This window comes from Pithys albifrons, chromosome 13, assembly GCF_047495875.1.
Source record: "Pithys albifrons albifrons isolate INPA30051 chromosome 13, PitAlb_v1, whole genome shotgun sequence".
Taxonomy (NCBI): domain Eukaryota; kingdom Metazoa; phylum Chordata; class Aves; order Passeriformes; family Thamnophilidae; genus Pithys; species Pithys albifrons.
In genome coordinates this window covers 13,974,040-13,981,397 of record NC_092470.1, presented here as the reverse complement: position 1 = coordinate 13,981,397, position 7,358 = coordinate 13,974,040, and positions in this window count along the sequence as shown.

The following is a 7,358-nucleotide window of genomic DNA, read 5'->3' as shown; positions in this document are numbered from 1 at the left end:
GTGCCTTATGCACCAAGAGTGCCTCAGTGCCATCAGTTTGCCACCTTACTGTAACAATCCAGGCAGCCAATGCTGCAGGGCTGTCAGCATTTGGAGGACCACATCCCTTGATGACAGAATATCTGTGCAGTTTCTGCCATGTGTCTTTCTGATTGTGGGGGGAAAAAAAGACTTTATTTTTTCAGGGATAGTTTCAGAAACAGAGCAGGCGGCAGCAGCATTCAAACTGCTCTGTACATAAAGACTTTACTCTCAGAATGGTTTGGAAGCCAGACAGAATGGAACATTTCTCCTATTTTCTTTGCAGCTGAAAAAATATGAAAAATCACAGGATGCATTTATTGTCATGTTTTTGTTCCAAAGTTTGCCTTATTTAAAAAAGAAAAAGAAAGAAAACTGGTTTTGCCCACCCCACTCACTTTCCCTCTGTCCCCTTCCTTCCCTCCTATTTCCTGGACTGAGCTGAGGTTTTTAACAGAAAAACCTCAGTTCTACACAGAGGCTTGGAACACACAGAGAGACAATAAAGTGTTAATTTGTAGAGATCACCGATGAATGGTCAGTAGTTCTAAACAGGAGAGGAGAAAACAGTTTGACTCCGAAGCCTACAAGGGCATGAGATGTGCTCTCTAAACATTCATGAGAACTCTCCCAGTGTCCCTGCTGAGTGATAGTGTCTCCTCAACCTCATTAAACCCTTGGTCTCAGATGCTAGTGCCTGAAAATAATAGTGGTGAGATAAGACTGGATGGAGGTGACCACATGTGCTAGAGAAACTAAGGTCCATTCCCTGATGGGGAATAAATCGAGGATGGAAAACAAGTTGAAGAGAGAGAATCCAAGACCAAATGAGTACAGCTGGACTTAACTCCTGTTCAGAAGCCTCTTTATATCCACAATTTTAAAGGAAATGTTATCTTTGGAAATACCTTTATGTCTAGGCATATCTTCCAGGTAATAAGTGACATTTTTATTAGCTGCCAGAAATAATATGTAAGTGTATTAAAGGTTTTCCAAAACTGAGAAAGAAGGAAGCTTAAAATGACCCATATGACCCCTGTGAAAAAAAAAAATAATAGGACAACTGTGGGACTAAGGATGATGAAAATAAATTTAATTGCAACAAGGGTGATTAAATGGTCTGGAGCAAGCAAAGGCCATGGGAGAAACTTCAGATGGGATTCAATTAAAATAGACTAGGACAGAAAATATTTTCCAGCAAGCAAACAATTTAGGCTGTGCTGCAAACAGGCCATCTGGCTATTTTCCACTGTGCAGCTTGACTGTGTGGGTACTTTGTTGAATTTTCACTATAGTGACTTTTTCTTTTCTTGCTATTTCCACGTTCTTCATCCATTTGAAAACCTAAGGATGCGGTTGGAAAAGCAAGGGATTAAATCTGTCTGCACATAGGTACATATTTCCCTCCACACACACTTAGATTCTCAAATAAACATATTTACACGTAGCAAATTTAGGACACTGCACACAATCTGATATAGAAGCACAGCCTTTGGTGTAAAATAAAATGGCAATAAACTTGGTGAAAGGGGCAGTTGTTCTCTGGGGTGGGGAGCTCCTGAGCCTACCACCAATTGCCAACCTTGTCCTTTTTGGAAAGGCAAGAGCTTTTCTTGAATCCTTCCTGGCCAAAGCTGAATTGGAGAGGGCCCTGTTTCTGTCTTGGGTACTGGTTAGAGGAGGTAGGATGGCTGGAATTTTTGTGGCAGTTTGGTTGGATTCTTTTTCCCCTGGATTGCTCGGTACCCCACACAGGGACAGCTATCCTGATGCAGAGTCACAGCCATGACCTTGTGTAACTTGTTCTGCCTCCTCCTCTCTTCTCACCACAAAAGCTGCCTGCTCCAGCTGCTCTACCAGAAAGTGTAAATGGAATTTTGCAGGAAAGAAATCTGCAGGAGTGGAAAGTGCTTTTGTAACATGGAACTCGCAGAAAGCATAGTGTGATCATTGCTGCTTGTGTGTAGGGCTCTGTGCCACAAGAATTAGTCTCTCACAGTGCTCCCTGCCAGAGCCTGGACAGACATTTTTTAGTGATCATCCTAGCAGAGTTCCACTAAAGTGTGTGCAGAACAACTACTCTTCAAGGTGACTTTTTCCACTAGAAGTTAAGGAGCCTGCAACTGAATTGGAGTTTGCAGCAATGACCTGGGAGCTCCTGTGGATAAGGAGCTCGCCTTTTTCTGATAGCCAGAATACCTCAATGTTTTCCAAAAAAGTAGTCAAATGAGATTTTCTCCAAAGACCTTTGTTATTTATGGCACATGTGGTAGGAGTATTGGCTGTATCCCCAGCATATTTCTCAGCTCCACCTCTCTCCCTAGCCACTTGGCTACAGCTGGGGGGCAATCAGTAAGATGCTGAGCAGGGGATATTCCTGACACTGCTTTTCCTGCTCCAGACTTTACTCTGCCTTTACTTGGTCATGCTTCTCAAGCACTTACTCTTCATTGAAACTTTTTCTTTATCCCAGATCACATCTCAGCTAGCATACGCTGATACTCCCAGGTGCTGAACTGTACCTTCCTGCTCCTTGGGCACAGCTCACTTAGTCTGAACTCACATCTCTATCAAGATAGCATCCACACTTGAGCTAGCCACCCTCCTCTGCTCTGACAGTCATCAAAGAGGAATCTGCTTGTTTGGAGGCATATAATCTGTGCTATATAATCTGTTTAGATGCTGCTTTAGAATGAGAGGAACAACCTCCCTCATTCCTTTGTCTAGACAGACCAGGTCTCCATCATCTGTGCTATCCACATCTGTTCAGACAACTCCCTCTTTACTTACTTGCTTCCAGAACTGCTCCTTCAAACAGCTGTTTGCTCATTAACATGTGCTTGGACATCCCACTGGAGACAACACAGAGCAGAAGTATTGCAGCATGGAACCACTGCTGTAACAACAGGACATTAATCAAAGGCATTCCCAGCATAGTGAATTCCAACCAGAGCTGCGTGCAGACTCAGGGTTGGATCTCTTTGGCATGCTTAAGGGGAATGAAAAATGAAGATCAACATTGCAAACATCACCCTGAGGAGTAGGTTGGGTTTCTTATTGGCAGGGACTCAACACTTTCACGGAATACACCCAAAACATTGTTATTGTGTTTTGTTTAACCACTGCTCACAAGGAATATCCATTTCCTCTGGGCTTCTGTGGGATAAGAGGAGGTTGGGTTTTTTCCTCCATAGCTAAACCAAACTGCAAAGATACTGCTAGTCCCTGTTACTGTGTGAAGCTGTTTTTCCTTGTGAAAGTTCAGTAGTAAGCTTGAGTAAGACTAGGAGTACATGAACTTGTCTTAGCCTTTGAGACAAAATTAATTTCTTCTACTTAGAGCATTTTGTTCTGTGACGTCTAACTGATGGACAGATGAACCTGCTCTCCTCCTACCCACTGCCAATGTAGAGAAATTACAAACATGGGACTCAGAACAACACCAGTTTGCAGTAGACACAGACCCTACAATTCTCTTCAACCAGTCAGCTCCCTTTATATTTAAACACCTCTGTCTCCTGGATGTTTCTATTCAGGTCTAAAGTTGCCTGCCTCTCTTATCTATGTTTATTTCATGACACTCAGGGCTATTCTGCTTACTTGGATTCTGGCAAAATGCAAGTTGGCTGAAAGGTATCTGATCTAAGGAGCCTGGAAAAGTAAGAGCTTTTATTTAACGCTCAAGCATGTATCATGACTGAAGAATTAGTTTCTATTGGCTAGAAGAGTGTCTTCTACCTGAATCCCTTCTGCCCCTGGAGGGTCCACCTTGTTTCCAGGGCTTATATAATTTTTACTTTCCTATTTCTCCTTTTATCCAGAGGATGAGAGAGGAGGATATACACTGGAATGGCAGCTATGGAATGCTGCAATTAGAAATAATCTGAGCCCAGCCCACAACCTTGCTCCAGGGAGACAGTCCCTAGTAAATGTTAGGCTGTTCCTTAGTGAAACCAGTGACCTACTCTAGGAGGGAGCTGGATGTACAGCCCCACAGTTGTTTGCTCTGTAGAAAGCATTCCTCAAACTAAACAAGGATATGCTTCTGAGAGTGGACTTCAGTTTCCCCATGAAGCTTAAAGATTTGCCAAAACACAGAAGCTTTGTATGCTTCAAGTTTTCTGCTGTGCCTGAAGTGTTAGTGACTGGTCTGTAACCTGGATCTGTTCCCAAAATACAGGTTGAGCCTGTTTCCTTCTCTTCCACTGGCAGCTTACCCCTGAATTTCTTTATTCCTGCCTGACACAGAGCTGCAGGGTGCCTTACCTGTGTGGACTTCAGGCATGGCTGGATGAAATTGAGCTGGAAAGGTGGTTAATTTTACAGGATATCTTTTGGCCTTTGATCCTACAAGACAGATAAGACATGTGTGTGAGAGTCATAAACATGACTCTTTGTACTCCGTAGAGCCAGGCAAGATGAATAATACAAGAGCAGAGACTGAAACATAAATACATTCATATTCACTAGTTTTAATGTCAGAAGGGACTGCTCAGAGTGGATCAGTCAATGTGGGCCTCTGCATCCAGTTACCTCTGTATCAAGCACCATAACTTGCATTTGCCCAAGCCATATCTTCCAAAGAAGCCCTCAAGTCTGGATTTGAAGCCACTGAGGCATAGAAATTCCATCACCTGCTGTGTAAAATGTGGGCTTTGTTTCCCATTGGAGTGTACTTGGCATATGTCTCCCAGCTATTAGTTACCTTTCTAACAGTGACTTTCTGTTAAAGAGCCTTTAGCACCAGCAGCTTCTGCTTGTAACAATTTTTGTGCACAGTTATCAACTTCTCAGCCTTTCTTTTTTTATTTGTTAAAATAATTAGTTTAAGATTTCTTAGTTTCCCCTTTCCCCCCCATAAAGCATTCCCTCCAATCCTCAGATTCTTGCTAGCGGATATTTCTGCACCACCATTTTCTGATATTCTCATGCCAGCCCAGAGGTGTGCACTAATACACAGAGAGGAATTCCTGTTTGGTTTAATGTTGCATAATAGCAGTAGTTCTCCTGAGTCACTTCTTTCTAAGACATTACATCCTATTGCAGGCATGCTCTGTATAATTTTATATTTGATTCTATTAAAGTACAGTCTATTCAGAAACCCACTAGATCTAAACCCAACCCCTGTAGATGCCCATTAAAAATATTTCCTTCAACATCCATGTCCCTCAGATGAATCCTGTTAGAGACCCACTAGTCTGGCTTTTGATAAGATGTTTTAATGGATGTACTACTGACTTTACACATCTTCATATCATGGAACCCTGTGAAAGTCAAACCTTATCAAAATCCAACTGTGTTGCAGTCATGGAGGCAGCTTTATCAAACAAGATTAAAATCATGCCAAATAATAAAATCAAGTTTGGAAGCATCTGTTTTATATACAAATGTCTTAACTAGGATTAATACTATGTCTGTTCTTCAGTGTGTAATAAATTGAAGTCTGTATCACATTTTCCATTATTTTACCTGGAATGAATGTCAGTCAAACTAGCATGTATCTATGAGGCTCATCACTGTGTGTCTTGGTTGACTATTGGCACAGTGCTTCAGCACTTGAGACCTGCCAGTGCCCCAGAGCAGATTATAAATTAACATCAGTGGGCCGGCAACTTACTCAGCCAACTTTTTAAGGATTCTTGAGTACAACTGTTTAGCCAAGCTGATTTCAAACTGTTTATCTGTAACAAATGGTCTTTCAAATTCTCCTTGATTACTGAGGAGCAGAAGACAATTCATTGCCCGCACAGCCCATCCTATGGGTACATCCCCCTGTCATTGTCCAAGTACTGACTGCCAAACCCTTTGACCTCCTTTTCAGCAGCACAGTTGATTTGGTCATGGCGATCATTAGCTATAATTAGAGGAAAACGGTGAAGTCAACTGTCATGCTGCAGAAGGGGTTCATAATACACTGCCTATGCAGATATCATTCCTAACCAGAGAGACACCCAAACATATGTACAACTCCACAAGTTCTCCCTGTGGTTAGTGCTTACCTGAAATTTTATTCCCATTTTATTCAGAAACTGGGATATGTCAATTTGGTCTTTAGCCCTACAGCTGCAAAGTGAAGTTTCCATGCTTCTCTGCCAATGTGTTCCATCCCTGTTATCTCCTATTTTCTGTCAGTATAGTTCTCTCTCTTCACTGAAGATCAGGTTTTGTGATGTGTCAGATTGAAATGAATGAGTCCATGGAGGTCTCTCTTTTCATAAGTGAAATGTTAATGCTGGACTGTACAGGATGAGGTTTATTTTTGGCCTTTTCTTGTACCAATGAGGTTATTTAACAATCTACAAGGTCAATAGGCACATACTTAGAATGTTCCCCATCAGCTGAAGTCAGCTGGAATCTTTCTAAATCAGAGGAGTTACACAGCCAATATTTGGACAGGTGACCTCAAAGGAAACACCAGTGACTCAGTAGGTGTGGTCCCTCCTTCTGAGTCAGGGCTGAAATGGGATGTCAGACAATGCTGGGTTGACAGAGGACATGGGTTTTATTTGAAATATTGAAACCAACTTGACTCTTTGTGGCAATTTAATATGCCATGATATTATACTGGATGATAATCCAGTTAGGATTAATTTAGTTGGCCTCCCTATATTGCTTCTGTCACTCAATGTCAGCAGGATGCTCCTTTCTTTTCCTAAAGCTCTCCAGAAGTAGCAGGTTGCTCTGACTAATTGAAGGATTCCAATGGGATATTATTAGGGTAGATTTAAGATGCCCAGGCTTATATGCTGTGGATTTCTTCTATCAGTTCAGGATCCATTTGTAATTAAGACTTTGTATGTTCTCAGTGCAAGAGTTTGGACCAAAGAGTTGTAAGGTTTGGCCTTTCCACCACATAGAGGGCACATTTCCCTTCATAGCATTTTAAGGAATACAAAATGCTTCTACCATCTGGTCTGAGCCAGTACTGGCTTGGGTGGGAATGACCAATGAGGAGCAGCTCCTGTTCTGAGACAAAGGCTTCGTGGATGTGATGGTCCTTCTTGAGTAAATAGGTAATAGGTGTGAAGACCTTTTGTAAAATTGTCTTCCTGCTCCACAGGTAAGACTGAATCACGAGTGAGAAACTGGGAGAGCTATATAATAAGTGATGTATAATAACACTTCTGTCTGTTGTACATAGCAGAGCATCTTATTTATTTGTCTCATGGACTTACTTCTGAAGCAAGAGGTACTTTGAGACGGCATCCTTCCCCAGGGATCAGCTTTCACTTCCCATATGAGGAGTGTAGGAGGCTTAAGGGTCAGCTGAAAGCACTGCACTGCCCTGTAGCAGCATCTGCAGCACTCAGCTCTGTGTGAACATACCACTGTCACAA